At 37.2% G+C, this 25,024-nt stretch overlaps 2 protein-coding genes across 3 annotated transcripts in view; one reads left to right on the forward strand and one right to left on the reverse strand.

Moving 5' to 3' along the window:
• The window catches only part of LOC144971148 (arginine--tRNA ligase, cytoplasmic-like), a 147,592-nt gene that overhangs the window by 36,565 nt on the left and 86,003 nt on the right, over positions 1-25,024 (reverse strand). The gene's annotated exons all lie outside the window — the stretch shown is intronic.
• LOC144971147 (uncharacterized) overlaps positions 20,248-25,024 on the forward strand; it is a 26,572-nt gene continuing 21,795 nt past the window's right edge. Inside the window, exon 1 of one of the 2 annotated variants that reach the window (XM_078911605.1) lies at positions 20,248-20,633. The gene's annotated coding sequence lies outside the window, so the exon portion shown is untranslated. Of the gene's footprint in view, positions 20,634-24,071; positions 24,900-25,024 lie in introns of those variants that run through there. The other variant, XM_078911604.1, reaches the window with a different exon arrangement.

A 25,024-nucleotide genomic window follows, 5' to 3' on the forward strand; every position in this document is an offset into this window, starting at 1 on the left:
TGATCTATGTTCGGAATTCAATTTTAATAAATATATATATATTGTCATGGAATTGCGTGGCAGTTCATCCACGGGTAATGATATCTTTGCCACTTAATTTGACAACATTTAAACAAGTTGAGAATAACCATTACAAGTAATGAGAAGGATGAAATATAAACACATATATAGTTCATCCCCATTAGATCTACATTTTAGGATCGTATTTTCATATCTGGCCTAGTGGTAGACATACGGCGTGTGTTTTATTGATCCCGGATTCGAGTCCCGCTGTGTGTTTAGAGCATTTATTGGGAAAGGATATTTACTCAAATTTTCTCACCTTACTCAGAAGTAAATAGAGTGATGAAAAAAAAAGTTAAATGGTGCCATACAAGCGTAATGTCTCTATCTAAAGATCTGCTTCGAGCACATTTAGTTGATATTGTGCTTTGTAAAAACTCACATTTTTTTTATCCTTTCCTTATCTAATTTCTAAATGAGAGAGGTAATCTTCGAGACATTTTTACCGAGTCAAATTGCAGGAGTTACAAATCAAAATAAAGATTAATAATCATTTTTAAAAAACGTTTCGTTCTTTAAGTCGTTTCTTGCTCTTTAACACATACGACGTTAAGTTTAAGTTTGGCGTTCTTTCTGAGGCAGAACATAATGATGAGGTTACGAGAGAGAAAAAGATCGGTTTTCTGTGGGATCCAAACCAGCGACCATTAAATCAAATGTTACCGACGTGGATACACAAATAAAATAGCCCTTTCGTTTGCTTGTTCCTGTTTTGTAAATAATGTAAATTAAGTAATGCTAATAAAAATATTTATATGACAATAAAATAGCATTCCATAATACCGTAACTGCATTTCGTATCGAATCAGTACAAGGTGTCACACGACATGAAGGCGTAAGATAAACAATGAAAAAAATCAATAGAACTGTTAGAAAAACTTACCGACTGACCCTTGAGAAACAAATGGGCTCGTGTAAAAATGGCCAGAGGGATGTCATAGTAGAAGACAATAATATCACAATATTAATTTACCACGTCCTTTATATCTTCCGGGGCATTGCCCTGGATTTGTCGCCGGGAGGCAAACAATTGCCATAGACTGGAATAAACAACAACTCGTATTTAAAAATTTGGCCAGAAAACTCGTCCTTCAAACATTAGAATTCGCCAATACCATTATGTGGTCTTGTGGTATGATACTCGCTTTCGGATCGGAAGGTCCTGGATTCGAGCTCACTCGACGCATAGTTGAGTCCTTGGAAAAGATTCTTTACTCACGTTCTCCCATCGTACTCAGGTGTAAATGAGTACCTGGCCGTTAACAGTGTCATAAACATTGGATATCGTCAACCAGTCGTCATGTCTCGTTGCTGTTGGCTATGGATCCCTTGTAAATCAATTTGAGCACTTTTAGCGCTCAAGATTTTTGTTGTTGTTGTTGTTGGGTTTTTTTTTTTTTTTGTTTTTTTTTTAAATATTTTTGTTTTTGTTTTTGTTTTGTTTTATTTAGATGTCTTCGGACGAGACAACCCGCAAGCACTCTATGATTGTTATGTAAAAGAGAAACTCCGCGGTGCCACATCCAAAAGTTATGAAGGTGATATATTTGAACAAAGGCGAAATTTCTATGCCATGTAAGAAGTGGTATAACTTTTTATTCTTTATATAAACATATATATCTTTTCATATAAAGGCCCATGGAAATTTCTGTGAAAATGTGATTCATCGTTTAAATTCGATTATAATATGCATGGTCGAGCCAAATGATAAAATTTAATTCAAAATCCTAATTATACAGTTTGAGTTACACTGAATGCCTTCAGTGAAAGCCTGTCTTGTCGGTAATTAAGATCGTGTTATTTCGAGATGGCACTTGCCGACAATTCTTTTCTCCAGTCTGTCTGGATGTAAATTGATCTAATAGGTATATGTTTTAATCTTTTTGTTATTGGTTGAAGAACGGTTTTGAGCCGAAACATTCTGTTTGGATGTTGTTTTTTCTCGAAGCCGTTATATTCATTTTTGTTCATTACTTTTAAGTTTATAGCTTCTAGCAATTTAGTATCCACCCATTGAAAAGGTATTTTAGTATTAGAGGGTAGTCTATTGCGCTTATAAAAATGCGATATTTCCTTAAAGTCCCAGGTTTGAGAGATTTTGACAGGATGAGGGTAATTTTAATCGACTGACATTTTTTGAAGGGCGAGTTTTCTGGCCAAAATACTTTTAAAGTGTTTTTATTTTTCAGAGTACGGAAGTTCTGTCGAGACGACTTAATTTATAAAAGAAAAAAGAGGAAAAAAAAGAAGAAGAAAAACGGATAAGCAGGTGATCCTGAAGCTAAATGGACCTATTACAAATCAAATTTCCAGATTCGTTCTCGCAAGCTTACCTGTGTTTGCGACTGACAAGAACCAATAAAGATTATCACCTTCTACAAACACGATCACTCCAGTAGTTTTTTATTTCTTATACTGGCCTCCTTTGTGATGATAATATTTAAATAAATAGGCAACATCCGGTTTTAACCTATTATTGGCTAAAATTGTCTTTTTTACTATCTCCCTGCTATACAGTATCGTAGAGATAATGATATAGCCACCCACCAACCGTTTCGTATTCCTGCAATGAAGTAAGTTTTATATCATACGAGAAGTTGAGCAGTCCGGCTTTTAGGTCTAAAATTTATTGTTCATGATCTTCTTAAATTGTCTTTTTTCAAAAGGAACTCTTCTTAAGTCATTTCTAACTGACAGTATCGACAATAACATCATTATCGTGATGATGATGGTGGTGATGATGATAATGATGATGATGATGATGATGATGATGATGAAGATGATGAAATTTATTTGTATCCAAACACAGGTCTCAGGCACATAAATTAAACGTCAGTAATATTTACCCGCATTAAAACATCGATATTTTTTTTTAAATTCTAGTTTTAAAAGAAAAACAAAAACAAAAACACTTACACAACAAGATGGTATACGATGAGTCATTCCTGACAATTTTCTAAATAGACAATCAAGTTTTTGGCTATGTTAGCAACAGTGTTTTTTCATTCCCCAACTCTAAAAAAATAATATCATTATTACAAATATGGCAAAAAGAAAAAGAAAACAAAAAAAAAAAAACCCACAAAAAAAAAAAAAATCTTAGTTTGATTTTGGTTCCCATATCTCAAAATCATACATACAATACTCGGGACTCGAGTGAATGGGAATTATGTATATAGGTAGTTGCCAGTGGAACAAATGAAACCTTGTGAAACGCGTTGATCTAATGGAAGATGTTTATATTATGTCGTCCCCCTGCTAAGCGACGACTGCTATCACATGTAGCTGGTAGCATTTAATCGGAAGGCTTTATTGCCTACGGGCTTTCCCCCATTTATATATTGGCCGGTTAAGTATGTTGGATTATATGACGCGGGTTCGAATCCATTTATAATCAATCTTAAATTTTGTTAATTTTTTTTTTCCTTGGCGCTTCCTCTATACAATCTTGATGTTTTTCTCGATACTCGTGGTCTTACCTGTCTGGTTCCCTGCTCAACGTGAATGTAGTGTTTACACCTTAACGGTTCCTCTCTAAACATAGACAAACCTCGAGATCTATTTCTGGATCCAAAGGTAACCACTACAAATGATTTATGTGGCCCTTACAGCGATTCAAAGTGTCTTCTATTATATACATATATACATAACCCTGAATATTATTATGAGATGGGATTTAATGTCAGCTCGAGTTTGCCAGATGGTCGAACATTAGAGATTAGAGAAGAGGGTATATTATGGAAGAAAATGAATGGAGGAAAAAATAACGCAAGAATATTATAATCGGTATTAAGGTTAAAAGGGATATCCTGTGTTTAAAAAAATATATTTGAAAAAGTTACTTGGATGCCATTAATATTAGATTTATTTGATTGAAATATCATTCATTTAAAACATTGAAATGGCCAAAATGAATCATTATAAAAATGTTGTGTGTGTGTGTGTTAAAAAGAAAAAAAGAGAGAGAGAATGAGAGAGACAGACACACACACACACACACACACACACACAGAGAGAGAGAGAGAGAGAGAGAGAGAGAGAGAGAGAGGGGGGGGGGGAGGGAGGGTAGATATGGCATGATGTTGAGAAAAAAGAGGCAAGAGTGAATGTCGGGGGCAAAGAAAGATGGATGGAAGGAGATAGTGAATGAGGTGGGGAGGATGAAGGAGATACACACACATACACACCTACACACAGACAAACAAAGAGTGAGAGAGCGTGTGTGTATGTGTGTGTGTGTGTGTGTGTGTGTGAGAGAGAGAGAGAGAGAGAGAGAGAGAGAGAGAGAGAGAGAGAGAGAGAGAGAGAAGGGAGTTGGTGGTGGATTTTCTTTTCTATTCCCCGTAAGTAAATATTTATCACAAAGAACATGATACAGTATACAAATTGTCTTATCGTAGATGAAGATGATCTTTCAAACAATTGAGTTGTTCACCCCAATTTATCATCAAAATACAATGGATTGAGATAGTTGTTCACATTTACCAGCATTGTTTGCATCTCATTAGAGCGCGGCTTTGTAGTCTTGCGATTTGGTTCCGCCCGAGGCCTAAACTTGTATCCTTGAGAATGATTCTTCATCCACATTCTCTCACAATAGCCAGGTGTAAAAAAATGGACAGCAACAGCGTTGGCTGTGTTGAAAAAAATATTGCAATGGCACCTTATAGGCTCTATGTCTCGTCCTACATGATAAATGTTGCTGTTGGCTTTGGACCTTTGGACCCCTTGTAACGCAATCTAGGCACATTAAGTGGATGTTGCGCTGCGTAAAAACACGATAATTTATGCACTTCGTTGTCTGTCGCTGTATGAGGTGAAACCCCGACCTTCAATGACGTATTGTGACAAAATCCTTTTTTTCTGATTTCATTTTGGCCAGAAAACTTTTATTTCAATTATCGATTGACACATTTGTTAAAACGTTTTAAACACGAGATCTTAAACTCAGATTCGATTACCTGAATAATATCGAGACGAAAGGAATGGATGGGAGAGAGAGAGAGAGAGAGAGAGAGAGAGAGAGAGAGAGAGAGAGAGAGAGAGAGAGAGAGAGATTAGAAGAAGAAGAAGAAGAAGAAGAAGAAGAAGAAGAAGAAGAAGAAGAAGAAGAAGAAGAAGAAGAAGAAGAAGAAGAAGAAGAAGAAGAAGAAGAAGAAGAAGAACTGAGACGAGTATGATAGAGAGATAGGATTGGACGGGAGAGGAGAAAGATGTATCGATAATATTAATGGTGAGTACCAAATCTATTTTTGGAGTCGGTGGCGGCAGTCAGCAGCCGTGGGACACCACGACGTGAACACGTTATTTGTACACCTAGGCTTGTTGAAAAGGTCAGGGCTAATGAATGATAAGCAAAAAGGCTGAGTGGTACAGAGTATGGTTCTTAATCTGAGGAGTAATGGCGGGGTAAGTCTAACTACTACATCGTATTCGATTATCTTGCGACTTATTCTAGCGCATAGAAATAACTTAGATCTATGAGACTCCTGAAGTGACTAAATTCCTTTGTATTGTTTTAAAATCAGCTCTATCACCATCAACATCATCATCATGTAAATCCGGCAACGCTGTTTGTTAGATAGTTTAATCCGGTTGAATATTGTGAGGGGCTTGGAACTCGAAGCCCTCGTCGACCTTGCCTTTTTTTACACTGAGTGTTTTTTATTGAATCGACGATGGCCTATACAATTAATGAGGTTTACGTCATTGAACTCTTTGTTTTTGTTTTTAAACCGCTAATTGAGCTCTTTATAAGGTTCATCTAATGTTTTTGCGAGTTGATACGATCGATCTAGCGGGTAAAAAAAGGTGGATTTTTACCTAAACATACTTAGGTCATAGACAATCCCAAAGTCATAGCATAGCGATCATCTGAATGATAAATTATGATAAACAGCCGAAATCACAAGTAGTGCCTCGGTTTATCAATGTTAGCATGTCAGTTTAAACGCATGACATCAGCCAACAAAGTAGAGCCGATTTCACACACCCGAGTATAAAAAGGACCATGTGGCCCCGGTTTAACTCGGTTTCCATGGCGTAAAGAACAAGTCGATAACAACAAGATATGAAGTGAATAGAAAAGTGCCAGAAGACAATAGAGAATAAAAAATTTTCGCGGCGGTGGTGGGGTTTGAACCTGCGACCTTATTGGTACGACAACTCCGCCTGGCAGGTGAGAGCGTGGCTCTACCGTGTGAGCTATCCACGAACACAAAATATTCGTTTCAAACTCAAAGTCATTACTAGATCCCCTCTCACCCACTTCTTGAGACCGCCGATTCGTTCGTACACCACCATCGCGAATAATTTTGACCAGCAGTTACTTAATAGCCAATATTCTCAACACAAACATATAACATAGAAACGATTGAGACATTGAGTATGCTCCGTGTATGGGTGAATTTTAATTCAGAAAAGTGAGTGGAGCAGCACTTATGTTGGTAACAACAAGATATGAAGTGAATAGAAAAGTGCCAGAAGACAATAGAGAATAAAAATTTTTTTCGCGGCGGTGGTGGGTTTGAACCTGCGACCTTATTGGTACGACAACTCCGCCTGGCAGGTGAGAGCGTGGCTCTACCGTGTGAGCTATCCACGAACACAAAATATTCGTTTCAAACTCAAAGTCATTACTAGATCCCTCTCTCACCCACTTCTTGAGACCGCCGATTCGTTCGTACACCACCATCGCGAATAATTTTGACCAGCAGTTAAGCTTAATAGCCAATATTCTCAACACAAACATATAACATAGAAACGATTGAGACATTGAGTATGCTCCGGTGTATGGGGTGAATTTTTAATTCAGAAAAGTGAGTGGAGCAGGCACTTATGTTGGTAACAACAAGATATGAAGTGAATAGAAAGTGCCAGAAGACAATAGAGAATAAAAATTTTTTCGCGGCGGTGGTGGGGTTTGAACCTGCGACCTTATTGGTACGACAACTCCGCCTGGCAGGTGAGAGCGTGGCTCTACCGTGTGAGCTATCCACGAACACAAAATATTCGTTTCAAACTCAAAGTCATTACTAGATCCTCTCTCACCACTTCTTGAGACCGCCGATTCGTTCGTACACCACCATCGCGAATAATTTTGACCAGCAGTTAAGCTTAATAGCCAATATTCTCAACACAAACATATAACATAGAAACGATTGAGACATTGAGTATGCTCCGGTGTATGGGGTGAATTTTTAATTCAGAAAAGTGAGTGGAGCAGGCACTTATGTTGGTAACAACAAGATATGAAGCGATAACTCTCGTAAGAAGCCAGATTTTGTGGCAAAGTGCTTCCCTACAGATCTAACAGACCCAGTTATCCAAAACATTGCTAAGTGGCAAATGGGTCGGGAAGTGGGATCCGACGTCGGTCAGATTGCTTGCAAAATAAGTAGCTTAATCATTTAGTCAACTGCCGTCTATATAATATCGTATAGAATGTATGAAGTAGACGTCAATCCGCTATTTGGTATTCTTTTTAATACGAATGTAATAAGTTATCGACACTCTCTCCAACAGACTATGAACGTTCTCTGAGTTAGTTAATGTTTTGGCTAGTAGAACCGCTAAGCATTTTATTTAAGCGCATACCATTTATAACAGATGTAAAGGGACCAAATGAAGTGTTTGTCTGTCTATCTGTATGTTTGTCTTATTGTCAGTCTGTCTTTCAATCTACCGCTACTTTATCAGTACGTATGTATTTTTCAAACATATCTGCAAGTTTGTCAATCTATCTAAATGTCTGCCCGTCAATCCATCCTTCCTTGTCTGTATATCTACACATACTTTCTGTCCATCTCTCCCTTCCTCCCGCTCTATCTCATGAATTATCTTCGTGTCTCCGACCTTCCGCTTCCATCAATTTTGCATCATGCTAATCATGTTTTGACGGAATGGGTAACGAGCCGTTACAGTTCAACAAATAAATCCGGATAGGTCTTGGTGCAAAGATTCAACATCATTATTCTGATAGGCGCCTTGGTCCAAGTTGACCCGACCCATCATGTTAAGATTACCAACGTCGTCGTCGACACCATCAGTCATCACCATCATCATCATCACCATCATCATCACCATCATCATCATCATCATCATCACAGTCGTTTGCATCAGTACCACCACCACCACCACCACTAAGACTAACAAGGACATTATCACCATCACTACCACCATCATCACCACCACATCCACATCTCCTAAATAACACAGCCATCGAATATGAACAAGAATAAAGTACGTTTACAAAAGAGGAAGAAATAAAGAATGATGGAAAGAAAGAAAAACAAAAGAGAAAGTTCAAGTAATAGCCTTGTCAGTCAAACATCGCGTTGGTCAGCCAAATTCAGAGGGATTATTCATTCTATCTATCTCTCTATCTCTCTCTCTCTCTCTCTCTCTCTCTCTCTCTCTCTCTCTCTCTCTCTCTCACTCTGTGTGTGTGTGTGTGTGTGTGTGAGAGAGAGAGAGAGTAAGTCTGTAAAAAGAAATGACGATGAAAATGACATGTCCTATACCGAGGATAAAGTATGGGGCATTGGCTATATATTGTATAGTTGCGTGGAAAAATAATATTATTGGAAGTGCGGAAAAACACAGCATCGCAGTATTTCATCATTAAATGATTCATTATCTCTCTCTCTCTCCCCCCCCCCCCCCCCCTCCCTCTCTCTCTCTCTCTCTCTCTCTCTCTCTCTCTCTCTCTCTCTCTCTTTCTTTCTCTCTCTCAATTCGTATACACAGCAGACAGACACAAACAAACAAATAGTCTACTCAAAACGCACGCACACACTTTATTAGAGTGATTCATTCGTCACTTGGCAAATTCATTCGCTTTCTGAATTTAAAATTCAACATATTCACGGCACGAGATCAAATAATCATCGTGTGAGCTGAATCAACGAATTCAGAGCATGGTTAATACGGCATTTGTTTCATTCCATAAAGGTGTAATGTATTCGGTATCTTGTGAAGGCGGGTCAGGCGATTGACAGCTATCAAGCATCTCAAAAACAGTGAGTCACTTTCATCCATTCATTAATTTAAATGTATCGTTTCAATGGACCTTTGCGATTAAATTGTTTTCGATTTTTTGAAAAAGAAAAAATTGAAAGTTATTCGTTTTCCTTTTAAAATATTTTTGTTGTGCTTGTTTAGTATAGTTTTTCTCCGTCCAATTATTTGCAGACAACTTTCTGACATTCTGACTTTTCCGTTCGACCATATCAATAACCAAATAAAGTATTTACCTGGATGTCAGTTGAATCAACTGATGAACTGCTGTTGACCTGATGGCAATGTTTTATTCTCAGGAAACTGTCGCATTATTCGCTTTCTTGTGGCTTTTTAAACGTTAGTTTCGTTTTGAGTTTCAGGGATTTTATGACGCCTTGTCATCCTAAGCGGAAAAAAAAAAAAAGGGGGGGGGGGGGGGGGGTCCGAAGTGTCACCGCCCTAAGGAGGAATTCCATCAACGGAGACGGAATACTTGAACAGTAACATTTCCCGCATCATATTTAAATATCTTTCTTGGAAGGAGGTTCGGAGGTCTCAATGGGTCTGTCTCCGAACTGTTCATTATTTTAATTTCTTTTATTAATGCCTCCTCATTTTACCCCCCCCCCCCTTCAGCAATCTTAAGAATTATACCATAACACCCAGGCTCCAAGCACCATCCTTACTTTCTTGGCTCACTTGTCAGTAAAGTACTCAATCGGCATGGATTGTAGTCATCAGAGATAATACAGCTTTCTGTAAAATGCCGTCCATCTTGCCCCATAATCCATCTTCTATTAAACACGTCAATTATAATAAAATAAAGGTCTCACTTATGTTACCAGGGGGCGGGGATTGTTTAATTTCTTTCTTTGAGCTGTATCTCGAAGAACAAAGGCAGTACAGCAAAGAGTGACCATCGGTGAATCAATTTCTGTATCAATGAACAAAAAAAAAAAAAAAAAAAAAAAATAAATAAAAAATAAAAAAAGAACTGCCCAAATTCTACATCCACCCCCATCCTAGTTACCTGTGATAGTAAAATTCCAAACCCACGCAGTAACCCCTTCGCCTTTTATGCTTAAACAAATCAATTATCTACTCATTTAATCATAAATTATGTATTCTATTTTTCCGATAGCTAAGTTGGTAGAGCACTCGTCTCGCAGACGACAACTATCAGTTCCGTATGCAGCGCCCATCAGTCCATCCATCCAGCAGTTGTCGGTTAGCTGTGTCTCATAGGACTAGCAGAAAATTCAATTTGCTTTAGATCAGCGTCTTGTCCAACGGAAGAAAGCAATTGTTATTGTCCGTTTAACTCTACAGAAAACTAACAGGGACAAACTCCGGTTTCGTGGGCTCTGTGTATCTGAACGATCACAAATTCATATTCAACCCTTCTTTTTGAAAATCATAATATTGTCTGAAAATCAAATGTTAATAATGATATATCTATTACAACGAAAAGGGGAAAAATCTTTTTTTTTAAAACAATAAATAATAGAAAATAAAGTGGAATTCACTCTGTCCACAACTCAACCCGTCCATTCATCACCCTTCTCTCCGAGACTTGAGTGAGTACTCTAGTTTTCCCGGCGTTTCTTTGCCCTCTAGGCGAGAACTAATAAGCGAACCCGTGCACGTTTTCGTGATAGGACGACGATGGCGGGAAAATTACCCCCCGGGAGAAATGGCAGAAGGGCGGGAGAAGGGAGACCTTGTTAGTGTGATAGACTTGTCGTGATTCGGGTGGATGGGAAAGGCGACGATAATGGTGGATGTGGTAGTAGTGGTATTGGTGGTGGTGGAGGTGGTCGTAGTGATGGTGGCGGCGATGGTGGTGGTGGTGAAGAAGAAGAAGAAGAAGAAGAAGAAGAAGAAGAAGAAGAAGAAGAAGAAGAAGAAGAAGAAGAAGAAGAAGAAGAAGAAGAAGAAGAAAGAAGAAGAGAGAAGAGAAGAAGAAGAGAAGAAGAAGAAGAAGAAGAAGAAGAAGAAGAAGAAGAAGAAGAAGAAGAAGAAGAAGAAGAAGAAGAAGAAGAAGAAGAAGAAGAAGAAGAAGAAGAAGAAGAAGAAAAGAAGAAGAAGAGAGAGAAAGAAGAGAGAAGATGATGATGATGATGATGATGATGATGATGATGATGATGATGATGATAATGATGATGATGATGATCAAGTAGATTTGATCAACAGTTACTGTAATATCAGTTGTAGCTCAAAGTTTGAATGGAAACAAAATCATTCGAATTCAGATTACACCGCCACCACACAAAAGAAATCAAGTCTAAATAAAGTCTGACCACATGTTGTGAGATAGAACAGTGTATGGCCTCGGAAAATTACTCATCGAATTACAGATAATGTTCTGGCGTCCCTACCTGGAATCTGAACCCCAACCGTTAGCAGCAAAGTAAGGAGACCTACCACAACTCATCCAAAAAGCTTTTACTAGAACATTTTATGTATGCAGACAACTGTTATCAAGTCACCATAAAATCTTCCCAGAGGAAATACGCACGGACCATAAACATTTTGTTTTGCAACGCATAAAGGTGATGTCATTCACAGACAATCTAACGTCTTCAAGAAAAAAATAAAATAAAATAAAATAAAGCTGCAACCTTTTGGGTCCCAGACAGTCTCTTCAACCTCGTTTATTTAAAAATATAGCAGTAACAAAGATAGAAGGAATGTATGAACGATCTGATGGCTGGGTGATGTCGTACATTAACAAAACTTCCAAACCCCCCCCCCCCCCCCCCCCCCCGAAAATTTTAACTGCACAAATTGAGAAATCAAGATGTCCAATTTGTCAAAACGTCTTCAAACTGAGGCAAGCTATAAGTACTACGCGACAGACCAGCGTCCTATCTAAAAGGCAGCAAGTAGCAAGGTTAAATGGTACATAAATCCGACTCCATGGGCACATACAGTTCCAAAGGACTACAATTACAGATCAATACAAAATGATCAACTTAAAATCAGATGCCATTCCACGGAGGAGGGGGGGGGGGGAAGATTGAAACATTCCAACTTTGATTTGTGTATCAAACAGATTAATCTGAATATTCGAGATTGTTGGGTTGAAAGCTGATTTAAACGTGAACGTTGAATCAATTGACTCCATATTATGAAATATGTTGTAATAACGTATTATCTGAAAATCAGATGCCGGATAGCGTACATAATTTTAAAATGAACAGAAATAAGACGTTTTAGACAAATGCATTTTTATAAATTATCATTTTCCCTCAATTAAACACATGAAATAAACCAAAGTCTCATATTTTTGACTATTAATTTCAAGTTTTAACATCGGAATCATCCCAAAATAATACGCTCTGGGGCGGGGTAACAATCACTCCCAGTTCGTGAAACATAAAGAAAAGACTTTTATTTTATTTTCTTTGGTAAATTTAATTGTGAATCTTGTCTGGAACGTGAGTCAAGAATAAATATTAGTCAAGTTATCCCGCTTCCGGACTAATGTTCGATAATAGAAAAAACTCTACTGCCTCGTTTCGGGCAATGTATGTTCTGGCTTCAGCATTGCTCGATCCTATTCCAATTTAGTCTGGACTTATTTGATAGAGATACACATACATGATCATGAGTAAGATTTCTCACTCTCTCTCTCTCTCTCTCTCTCTCTCTCTCTCTCTCTCTCTCTCTGTGCGCGCGCGCGCGCGCGTGTGTGTGTGTGTGTGTGTAGGGGGAAGGGGGGGGGGTGTCAAATAGGTATAGTCGAATAGAAAAGCAATTGAACCAGGACCGATTCTGTAGTACGCAAAATATTATTCCAACCTCATACGATCCCACTTCCCAACTATGATCGGGCCAAGAGAACATTGATATTGATCACTCTCATCCAAAAAGGGTGCTATACTTGTGTTAACGTCATTAAAGATACAAAAGTGATAAGCTTCCGTTCTGCAAGCACTCTTTGACTTCGAATGAATTTCTTTCGTCTTTCACGATAAATCTAGAACTGTGCATTGTCTCGTCACGGATTTTGTGGAGCCCACCTCATCAAGACAGTCTCAGTTCATCGTTAGCTTTTATTAATAGTGTCAGGCGATCACTTGAAGTTGGAGTCGAATCACTCCGGATAAACTGGTTGGTCCTTCTAAATTGTAATTTTTATTTAAAGATATCTCCAGTGTAAGATCCATGTTGGATATTGATATCACAAAATTATTAGTATCTTTTCTTATACTTAGTAGAACAAATTATTGTAACGCTCTTTTATTGTCTGGTTGCCCCAAGTATTCTATCGATAGTCTGCAGAAGATACAAAAAAAGGCAGCCAGACTAAATACTCTTACAAACTCGACAGAGCACATTAGGCTACTTCTACTCTACACGACCTTCAGTGGCTCCGTACACTATAGAATAGAGTACAAAATTCTTTTCTACGCCTTATGTGCTACTTATGTGGGTCCTTCTTACCTACAAGACCCCATTGATGTTTATACACCTTGTCGTGTCTTGAAATCATCAGAATCTCTTTTAATGAAAGAAATGTACTGCATTAATAACTTTAAGCAAAACGCTTTTAACTGCACAGCTCGACGCCTGTGGAACTCTCTGTTTTAGAACAAAATCTGCTCCTGATGTTCTTCATTTAAGAATCATCTTAAGCCTGAATTATTTTACAGGGCACTTTATGATTGACGTATTTTATTTCTTTTGCAATATTTTCAAAATCAATTAATATGTGTGGTCCTGTTTTTGTGACTGTGTGTGTGTGTATGCGCGCGCGCGTGTGTGTGAGTGTGTGTACACATATTATTATTATTATTATTATTATTATTATTATTATTATTATTATTATTATTATTATTATTATTATTATTATTATTATTATTATTATTATTATTATCATCATTATTAATGGTGAACCCGAAATCAATTAATTTCAGAACAAAAAAAATCCGCCACGATCGAACGTCTTCGGTCTTCAACCAATCAAAATAATGGTTACAGAGGTTCTTAAGCTCGAAACTTCAGGTTTCTGACAGAGAGCCCCGCCTCAGCCTTGCTATTTCCAATGGGTGTAGTATATTCCCGTCGCCATACCTATCAGAATTGTTGTCCACATCGAATGAAGTAAAACAACTTGTTGCTGTTACGGCACCGGGTCTAAACGAAGCGACTACAAAACTGCAAATCCGGGTCCATATCGACCCTGACTTCTGCTGGGTTTTTACCCACCCTTTGAGTGATGCACAATAGCCCTGGTTAAGATTCTTCTTAAAATAGAAAATGACAATTGTTCACTCACTCATTCTATCAAACGCGAGGAGAGGAGGAGAACGAGGTGAATGGGGTGGTGACTGGGCATTATTTGAATGTGAAAGTTACAATCTTCTTTCGGATAGCCTTGTCACATCGATATCTTGAACATAATTTGATGAGCTTTGAATCAGCAGACGACAGAAAATATAAGAGAGGAGGATAGTGGGGAAGAGATGATGAACAGGGTAAGAAATCAATAGGTTGAATATACAACTGATCGGTTAATGAACATGATTCGAACCCGTGTGTAGTTGGCATTCTTATTTACCCTTTATTTATTTATGCACTAATTGCTTCTTAACTTTTTACAGCGCTCGCAAATCCTAAAACATTTTAAATTACAACGCCGATAAAAAAAATGTATAATGATGGTTAAAATTAAAAGAAAACGCAGAGGACACAAGAAATATGAAATAGATGGGGGAGGGCGCTCGGGCAAATAGGGAAGGGAAGCCAATTCAAAGAGCAGTCTATCAGTGTGTCAAAATTTTAAAAATAATAATAATTAAAAAGAACAAGACCACGAATGACAAGCTCATGATGATGATGATGATGATGATGATGATGATGATGATGATGATGATGATGATGAAGAAGAAGAAGAAGAAGAAGAAGACGGAGGAGGAGGAGGAGGAGGAGGAGGAGGAGGAGGAGGAGGAGGAGGAGGAGGAGGAGGAGACCAATCAATACCTCTTATCGATTTCTAAATGTAAAAAAATAAATGGACAAACTCCATTTCATAGAATAAATCGATACCCTGTCTCCAACTCGAAGTCAATAAACAGTTACTTTAAGGTATAATATGTATATATGTATAAAATACCTTTTATCCGGAACGTGTCTGAAAAATGATTGTGTATTACCTGTGTGCATGTTTTTGTGTGTGTGTGTGTGTGTGTGTGTGTGTGTGTGTGTGTTTCTTTGTTGGTCTGTGACAAAGATAAAGAGACAATAAGATAGACAGGCAAAGAGACTGATAGATAGATAGATAGATAGATAGATAGATAGATAGATAGATAGATAGATAGATAGATAGATAGATAGATAGATAGATAGATTCTCTATCATAGATAGATAGATAGATACTGGTCAGGAGAGAGATGGAAGGAGCGAGCGAGAGAGAGAGAGAGAGAGAGAGAGAGAGAGAGAGAGAGAGAGAGAGAGAGAGAGAGAGAGAGAGAGAGAGAGAGAGAGAGAGAACAAGCTACTGCTGTCATTGGTGAATTTTGCCTCTTGACCAGTTTTTCCACCCCCGCGATACACTCAATAATTTTAAAAGCCTGTTCTTGTCTCGAGTGTGTTCTGGCTGATGTCATCAACTAATTTCCTCTCCTAATCAGAGCGGTATTGGCTGTTGCAAGCTTGACTTTACTTTTAGAAGTTTAAATGCATTTTGCTCCGTCTTTGAAATATACTCTTAGACAGAGCATTACGTAAAATGAAGCACTTCCTAGACTTGGGCGTGAATGTGTATCTTGCTGTCGATAGTAAATGAGTTACTGGTTGCAGACAATCAATGTCACGTTATATTGATCATTAAAGATATATCACAAATGATAATTGTTGATCAAATCAGGAAAAGTTAATATGGTACGATGGATATGAAGAACAATGTGAATTATTTAAAAGAGTTATTTTAGTGCAACACTCGACACCACGAGCTTGCGATCGAGCGTTAATGCGCAAAAAAAAAACAAAACAAAACAAAAAAACAAAAACGGGTGGTGGGGGGGGGGGGGGATTAATAAATCCATAGCTATGAAAGAATACCTATATTCCACCCGTCAAAGTAAGATTCTTAGATATTTCGTATCCAATAAGTTGTAATTGGCAAAGAATTAAGTTATCTATGGTGATCATTTCAGAAAACATTTGCTCTCCATCATGAAACCTGGCATACTCGGAATTCCATATTTTTGTTGCACGAATCGATAGTGACTAAGCAAATCCATTATCGATCGATATTCATGCATTTACACATTTATACTTACAGCCAAAATACAACAGGTCCTAACGCTATCTAACCTTTACAACATTATTATATTGATTGACTTTCATTTGTTTGCATATAATGTTTAGATTTAATTGATTAGAAGTACATTTGTAAAAAAAAGTCATTACAAGTCGTCAAACATCGGCTGTCTTTTTCTTGATAATATTTCAACTTTTAGCCTCGTCCCGTTGCTTCGCAATAATATTGGTTTAATTTCACATTTGAATTATTTTTTTTTAACAGCTCATGATACAAAGTAAATTCTAAGTAGTACTTATCAATCAGCGCCCATCCTCACACTTTTTTTTGTTGTCTTTAGCTTGTTGACATTCGTAATTTTCGGAATTATGGTTAACATATGAAAATCAAGCAGCTATTATAAGTTGAGCCTTGAAACATTCAATTTAAATGTTTTGAGGCTGCATGGTTGTCACTGGGGTTTATATTTAACATGGCATCTGGTTTTTTAAAAACTCCTACATGGCATAGAACTCATGTTCCTTGTGTTCCTCCAAATCAATAATTTGATCATCATAGTGTAGTAGTTGTTTAACACTGCTGTTCGTAGTGGTAAAGGTATTAAAGAATCTTTCCTTTATGTAGACATTTGGCCAGTTGAGATCCCTAAGGATATATCTTATACTGGGATTTGTCTCAAACTGCCTGGGGTGTCAGACACAGACTCTAAGCTAAAGGTTTTTAAATCGAAACTTTAAATTTTTTTTAAAAATCAATTTTTTTTAAATTTTTAAAAAGCTTTTTCCCTGTCAATAAGCCTAGAGCCTTTGCTAAATACCGGATTGACCTAAACTTTTGCATAGGAATGTGTTTCATTCCATATTATTATGATCTTTTTATAATTTGAACAATGTACTGAGGGGGATTATAATTTGACAAGCATTGCATTTTTCGATTTCTTCCGTAGAAACGGAATGAGCTCCAATATTTTAAATCACAGTATGCCAATTTGGATCTTTAAATGTATTCTATCTACGATGAATTTTAATCAGCTAAAAATTAAAAATTATTGAGTCAATTTTTTTTTTTTTTTAAACCTCATCCAAAAATGTTTTATTGCCTCACTTAATCTTATAGTCAAATTTACCCGCACGATACCAGTTCGTAGATTTTCTTATAATAGTAAGAATATTTCCGGAAAGCAGAAGCAGATTATGGTCTCAGGCGTACCAATTCGGCGTTTTCAATGCCAAATTCCAAAAACTTGTGTTTTTGGTGTGGTTTTTTGTTTGTTAGTCTTTTTGTTTTTTTTTTTTTTTTGTTTTTTTTTTTTTTTTGGGGGGGGGGGGGGGGGGTATTTTTCAAATCATTTTTTCTCACCTGTTTGATAGAATGTTAAAATTTTGAGTTAGGCTCAGGATTTGTGAAGCTGATTGTATAGGATGAGAGGCAAGTACTTACGATAGTACCCTTATTGTAGTCATTCGGTGGGGATACATTTTTTACAGGTCACCGTAGAACGACTGCGCTGTAAATCTTGCCGTCTTGGACACAGACTAGATCTTCCTGTTTACATGACCGAAATATATATATGTAATGTCATGTCGATTGAAACAATTTATTATTGATGGTAGCAAGTCTCATATATTTCTTTCTTCAATATTTATTTAATAGATTTTAAGATATTGTTGAAGCATGGGCATTTTAATAGTAAATCAATAGTCGTCCTACAATAAAAACATTTTTTATGATAATATTTTAAAACTTAGTTCTTCCCCTTAAAGATGACCGAATCAAATAATAAAAACCATCATTTTTATAATAGAAAAGTTAGTTTTAGTGAGAGTAGTAGTGGTAACAGCAGCAGCAGCAGCAGCAGCAGTAGTAGTAGTAGTAGTAGTAGTAGTAGTAGTAGTAGTAGTAGTAGTAGTAGTAGTAGTAGTAGTAGTAGTAGTAGTAGTAGTAGTAGTAGTAGTTGTTGTTGTTGTTGTAGTAAAAGCAGTAATAGTATATCAAAATGAAGTCCGAGATGCATTGCCGATACAACCATCTTTGCTAAAACTTTAAAATTGATGAGGTAGAATAAAAGTGTCTCATCAATAAAGAGAAATATGACAGGGGTGCAAGTAAACACAGCGAATCAGTACTGATAATATTTTCTCAACAAAGGTCATCTATCACTCACTTGGTTGGACCAGACCAGGATATTGCTTCTTAATAATTCGGACTTCAAAACCTCTATCCGAGTATGTAGCTTGCATCGTATACTTCCTTATATCGCGTTATCGATAGAGTTTAGTTGTTAATTATTGTTATTCAGATTTTTTTTATCGGGTCATTATTTTCTTATATATATATATATATATTATATATATATATATATATATATATATATATAGATCTATAACAAGTATCAATATTATAACTGTCATAACGGAAATCAAACGTGATTGATTCACACTATTAAGCGGCCAATTTGCATTATAATTATTCGCCTATAATTTCCCCCCCCCCCCCCCCCTCTCTCTCTCTCTCTCTCTCTCTCTCTCTCTCTCTCTCTCTCTCTCTCTCCCTTCCAATATTCTTTTCTTCTGTTTTTTTTTATCCCAGAGCAATAATTTGCAATGCTACACAATGACGATATCAGTTTCAAGGAGTCATCTTGATACACGTCGTTAGACAATGCTTTTGTTTCTTTGTTACTTCACGTACCCTTTTGTTTTTTTGCGGAGTCGATTTTGACATTCTAGTCGTCTTGACGCCGAAGGGTTTCATCCCATCCAGTGAAGACTAATAACTGTTGAATAGCAGGCAATGAAGATGGATGGAAAGGGGGACGATGAGTAGGAGGAAATGTAAAAGAGAGAGAAGATAAAGACTTGACGGATTAGTCTAAGGACAGATAGATAGATAGATAGATAGATAGATAGATAGATAGATAGATAGATAGATAGATAGATAGATAGATAGATAGATAGATAGATAGATAGATAGATAGATAGATAGATAGATAGATAGATAGATAAGTATATCTTATATAGATGGGTGGGTGGAAGAGTGAGTGGATGGATGGATGGGTGGATGGTAGGATGGATGGATGGATGGATGGGTGGATGGATGGAAGGATGGATAGATAGATAAATAAATAGATGGGAGAATGGGTGAGTGGGTGGATGGATGGATAGATAGATAAAGAGATAGATTAATGGGTGGATGTATGGGTGAGTGGGTGGATGGATGGATATAACCACCAACCAGTAAAATCTACGAAACTCAGATGAAGGATTTCGATAATCATTCCGTCTAGTGGCGTAACCATTATCAGATTACAACCTATCCCATTTCAAACAACTGATCGAAACTATGACTCCCAATAACTATAACTAGAAATCCGAGGCATTCAATGGCACTATAGCATTTGGAATTATGATACTCTGATGGATTAAGCAGTTAGAAATACATCCAAAAATATTCCACACACAAAAAAAATTCAGATTCCTGAGATTGGTTTTCTATCAGCTTTCTCGACATCACCATCACTACTATCACTATCAACCACCATCATCGCCAAAATCATTATCATTATCAGAAGCAGCAGGAGGAGGAGGAAGGGTTATCTTACTTGCTATCTCAATAATAAAGGGTAACAGAAGGGGGGGGGGGGGGGGGGGGTAGGGGGCTCTAACATAATCTCTAGCGTGTTTGAAGTGATTTAAAATTGTTTTGATATTTTAATACAGATCTGACGATTAAAAGAACACAAACCCAAATACAAAACGAACTTGTATGATGTTTCATAGTGAATTCAAAAAGATGTATCATATTTTGAATGTTAAGTCACAACGCTCTGCTGATTCTATTCTTCTCATTCCATTTCGTTACTATGGGAAGGCCTTGTATAGGTGTTGTTAAGTCAGAGTGACCGTAAAAATATCAGATAATGGGTGAATGATGAATAAAATTGACAATAAAATATTCAACAGAAACGTTTCCGCATTTTTCATTCAGAGAGGTTCGTGGGGAGCGTTTCAAAGATTGTATGTTAAAAATAAAATGGAAAATGATGTTTAAATGCTCTAGTGAAGTCTCATCTGGGCAATACGACAGGGTAATAGTGATAACATATCAACCTGAAAAGTTTCCCTTTTTTCATTCAAAGAAGTTAGAGGACGTAACGTTTCAAAAGCATAACTATAGGGAATAAGAGTGTGTGAATTTTGTATTGGTTTGGTATGTGTACATAATGACAGGGTGTGAAAATATATGACATTTTATATAAGAGCACTTTGCGTTTCCATAATCTTCTCATTCTGAGCATAAGGTAAGTTAATCCTTATTATTAACACTGCATAATATTGCAATGCATATTTTGACAACACATTATATAATATTCAGGTTTTACTTCACGTTATGGGGCTGTCCAGAGCACCAGACCATGCACATTACGATCAGAAAATACTCGTACTTACTTATTTTCTGAACATGCAACAAATTATGCGGACTTTTTGCCCACTGTTTGAAATAGGCTGGAACGGCTACTGATTGCGACATTACATTCTGATCCCCCAACTTATTCCCGTAAAGATAGAAGACAGCAGTTAAATGCTCACTGTGACCGGCATAGCAAACCCATTTATTTTAACGTTGGTGATTACCTCTTTGGCAAGCAAAAGATGCAAATAGACGTGAGAAAAAACAACAAAACAAACAAACACAAAAACAACAACAACAAAACATTCTATGTTCCGAGTCACAACAAAAGACAATGGTCTAGTAGAAAGATATAATGTGAACATTGTCAATTTTTTTAGTGACTGCAATTATTAGTAGTTTTGCTTGGAATACCTTTCTCGATTGTATGTTTTCTTTTCCAATAACTGTACTTAACTGTGATTCGATTGCGTTTTTCGTAATTTTCAATGAGACAAAAATACTTCGTTGGATTGTCCACCGCAAAAAAAAAAGTACTGAATCAGTAGTTCTCTCTCTCTCTCTCTCTCTCTCTCTCTCTCTGTGTCTCTCTCTCTCTCTCTCTCTCTCTTTCTTTCTTTCTCTCTCTCAGCATTTTATTTCGCCATTGTGGTAATTACCTGGAATAATATCTGAGTATTACAATGATCTTTATCATTCTCTTCCGCCAACAATTAAACTGTGGAGAAAGTCTTAAAGGATAGAAAACTAATTTGTTATGAAATCCTGTGAACTCTGATTTAAATCGAAAGGAGTTCTTCTTGTAGAGACTTCTGTCGGGAATACTTTGTGAAGGCTCAGAGATTATTAAAGATGCTTAGGAAAAGATCGCTACTCGGCCCAATAGTAACAAAATAATTTTGTCTTCGTTTTGGCCAGAATACTTAACTTTCCCTAAATATCGTCCATTAAACTGCTACCCCCCCCCCCCCCCCCCCCCCAAGAGCAAGAACAACAAAGAGAATCGTGTAAGACTCCTTTTATTTATATGTATAAATCATAATCGATTGAGATTTGAAGAAATAGTTTTCAGGGCATAATGAAAAAAAAAAGTGTTTTGTTGGTGTTGGAGAGTATTGATGACACTGAAAATTCGATAATCTATTCGAGGGAATGTGAAACAGCAGAAGGGTGGATCAACAAACTAATTTAAAATATCGGAATACTTTGAACGATGGTATCATGATATTTGTAGATTGGAATGAACCGTATATATTATATCGGTTATATTACTTTTTTTTATTTAATTATTATTTATGTAATAATAATAAAAATACGCATTTCCGAGCGGCATCGTCAGGTGGATGCCATCGCATATGCATTCTATGAAGGAATATAGAACCCATCAAATAAATGTGTGTGTGTGTGTTTGTGTTTGTATGTATGTGTGTGTGTGTGTGTAATCAAGGGACGTTTCAAGCTCAAACTCTTCTTCAGCTCACAAGTTAAACCAATTTCTAAAAGCAACCCGATTAGTTATTATCGTTAAAATGGAAATCAAAGGCATTTTGTCCTCATTCAAAGTTTTAATAGATATTCTAAGTGCGATGAATCGTTTTTAATTCCTACCATTTCAAAACAGAGATCAATTAACTCCTTACACTGAGATGGGTGAACACAATTTCAATCCGTAAAGAGAATAAAAGGCATTCTAGCCCTCAAGGTTGCGTCTTATAGTGATTTAAATCTGCTCGTATTTTCATCAACAGCTCTCGTATTTACCGGAGACACACATGGCTGTCTGTTATAACACAAATAAATTCGTATTATTAAGTTATTTGTCACCACTTTCTGTGCCTTCACTTTGTCCATCTAATTTTTCCCATCTCGATTTGGTACCGTCATCGATTATTTAATTAACAATTTTACCAAGATAAAACGGTTGCCCTGGTAATATTACGCCATTTACGACAATAAAGACACGAGGTCAATGGCCGTTGTATTTAAAAACAAGATGTCTACGGAAATAAGTGTCAAACGGGTGCCTTTGTTATAATCAAATTTTCCAACTTGCGCTGCATGGGAGCACTGGCAAAAAAAGGATGGCCATAGCTTTGAAAAACGTTGGATACCAAGTTCGATTTCTCACGCGGCGCGGCAGGGAAGTTGATACCTGAGTTATTTCATTCTTCCAGTGGAATATTTTACGGCTGAAGAATGAAAAAAAAAGGATTAATATTATTCACATCTGCCAATAGTTGGTTTACTGCTTTACAAGAACAAGATGTCTTGTTTGTATATTTTGACCTGAAAATTTTACTGTACATAATTTACGTGTCTATCTACTAATATTTTATAACAAAAAAAAAAAAAAATTGAATTTTGAGCGTATGGTGATTAAATCAAACAATGCCGAATGGGTTAGATTTCTCGTTTTATGCAATAGATTAACAAGAGAAGCAGAGAGAAAAGAAAGAAATAAGGAAAGAAAACTTGGAGTAAGTTGACAACAGATGAAAACGGTTTTAGCCCCATGTGCTCTAGTTAAGATTGGTGTATTAATAGAGTTAATTAGTAAATCCTCCTGGCACCAAACCATGCAACGAGAGTATTAACAGTCTTCGTATCCTCTTAGGTCACAATCGGAACTATGGCTGATCTACAAGTAATCCCAGATGGATCCATGGAACTCGCTACGCCGCATCCCCCCCCCCCTCTCTCTCTCTCTCTCTCTCTCTCTCTTCTCTCTCTCTCTATCTATCTCATATATATATATATATATATATATATATATATTCTCTCTCTCATATATATATATATATATATATATATATATATATATAGAGAGAGAGAGAGAGAGAGAGAGAGAGAGGGGGGGGGCAGAAAGAGAGAGAGAGAGAGAGAGAGAGAGAGAGAGAGAGACGCAGATATAGATCTATGTCTCGTTCTCTCTGTCTCTCTTTCTCTGCGTGTCTGTCTCTCCCTGCCTCTCTCTATCTGTGTGTGTGTATGTGTGTGTGTGTGTGTGTGTGCGCGCGCGCGCGCAATAAATATGCCTGTATGTGCATGTAGTATGTCCACCAGCACTGTTTGTCACAACAAACTACATTGGATTTCCACATGACAATATTACATTGATAAGAAAGACAAAAGCAAAGGCATGACTTAAAACGCGTACTCATTCATCAAAGTTATGGCAATCTAATGAGATACCCCTCCCTTGTCCTCACTTCACCCCAAATCGTCTATCACGTCATTTAGAATATTCGAAAGAAGAAGACGGCGACATTTATATAATCACACGACGAATTTACAACATGGATTTTTTACCCTCGAAACAAATTGCATCGTTCACTCACACTTCATTCAGTATTGAGAGCGATGACGTCCCAGTCTTCGGGTTAACATGACGAAACTCCCAGCAATAAAAACAATAGCAGCAGCGGCAGCAGCACCATCCCCAACAGCGGCGTTATCATCACCAGCAACAACAGCAGCAAGCCAGTTAGCAAGTCCGTCGTCGAATCAGGCAGACAAGGAAACCAGTCGCTCGTGCGAGTCGCCTGCCTATCTATCTACACTACGGATTGCTCACGCACTCACTGATTGAGTAGCCATCTGCTTTATCGAATCGAGTTTGCAAAAAGTGGTGGTTGTAGTTGTAGGAGTAGTAGTTGTAGCATCCCCGGGAGTAGGGGTGGTGTTTAGAGTGGCCACGCCGTGAGTGATCAGTGAAATAGCATAGCATGATAAAGTGACATGGTAGAACAGGAACGCGGTTTTATTCCGAAGTCGTCACGCACGTAGGATACGTCCGCGAGTGTTCTTATTTATTTAGAGACATCGCGATTGTGATAAAATAATGACAATATTCAAATGGACATCGTGTAGAGTAGTCAGATAGAAACATAGGTGTGAGTGACATGTACCTTGAGATTGAATCCTCATTTGGTTTCTTATTATAATACCATCTGCTCTCCGGCCATTCGATGACCACTTCTATCTGGATAATAATATAACACAAATCAATATACTTATAAATCAGATCGATGATAGCACTGCGAGTGACTGGAAAAGAAGGAAAGGAAAAGTCGAGTCAAGAGACAAGAGGAAGTGCGTGGATTCCAGACAGGACATATATAAACTTACTTAAGCACTAACCTACTGACTTACTAAGGTAACCGGTTATTTTATTTACTCATACATGGCGCCATTCGACTCCAGAAAGGAAAATACGGAACCATAATAAAAGTAGCGTTCGTAAGACCCAGAAGCGACTGGGGATTAATTAGCAACCATCTT

Source organism: Berghia stephanieae, chromosome 4 (assembly GCF_034508935.2).
Source record: "Berghia stephanieae isolate SIO BIC M18660-M18661 chromosome 4, UCSD_Bste_1.3, whole genome shotgun sequence".
Lineage (NCBI taxonomy): Eukaryota > Metazoa > Mollusca > Gastropoda > Nudibranchia > Aeolidiidae > Berghia > Berghia stephanieae.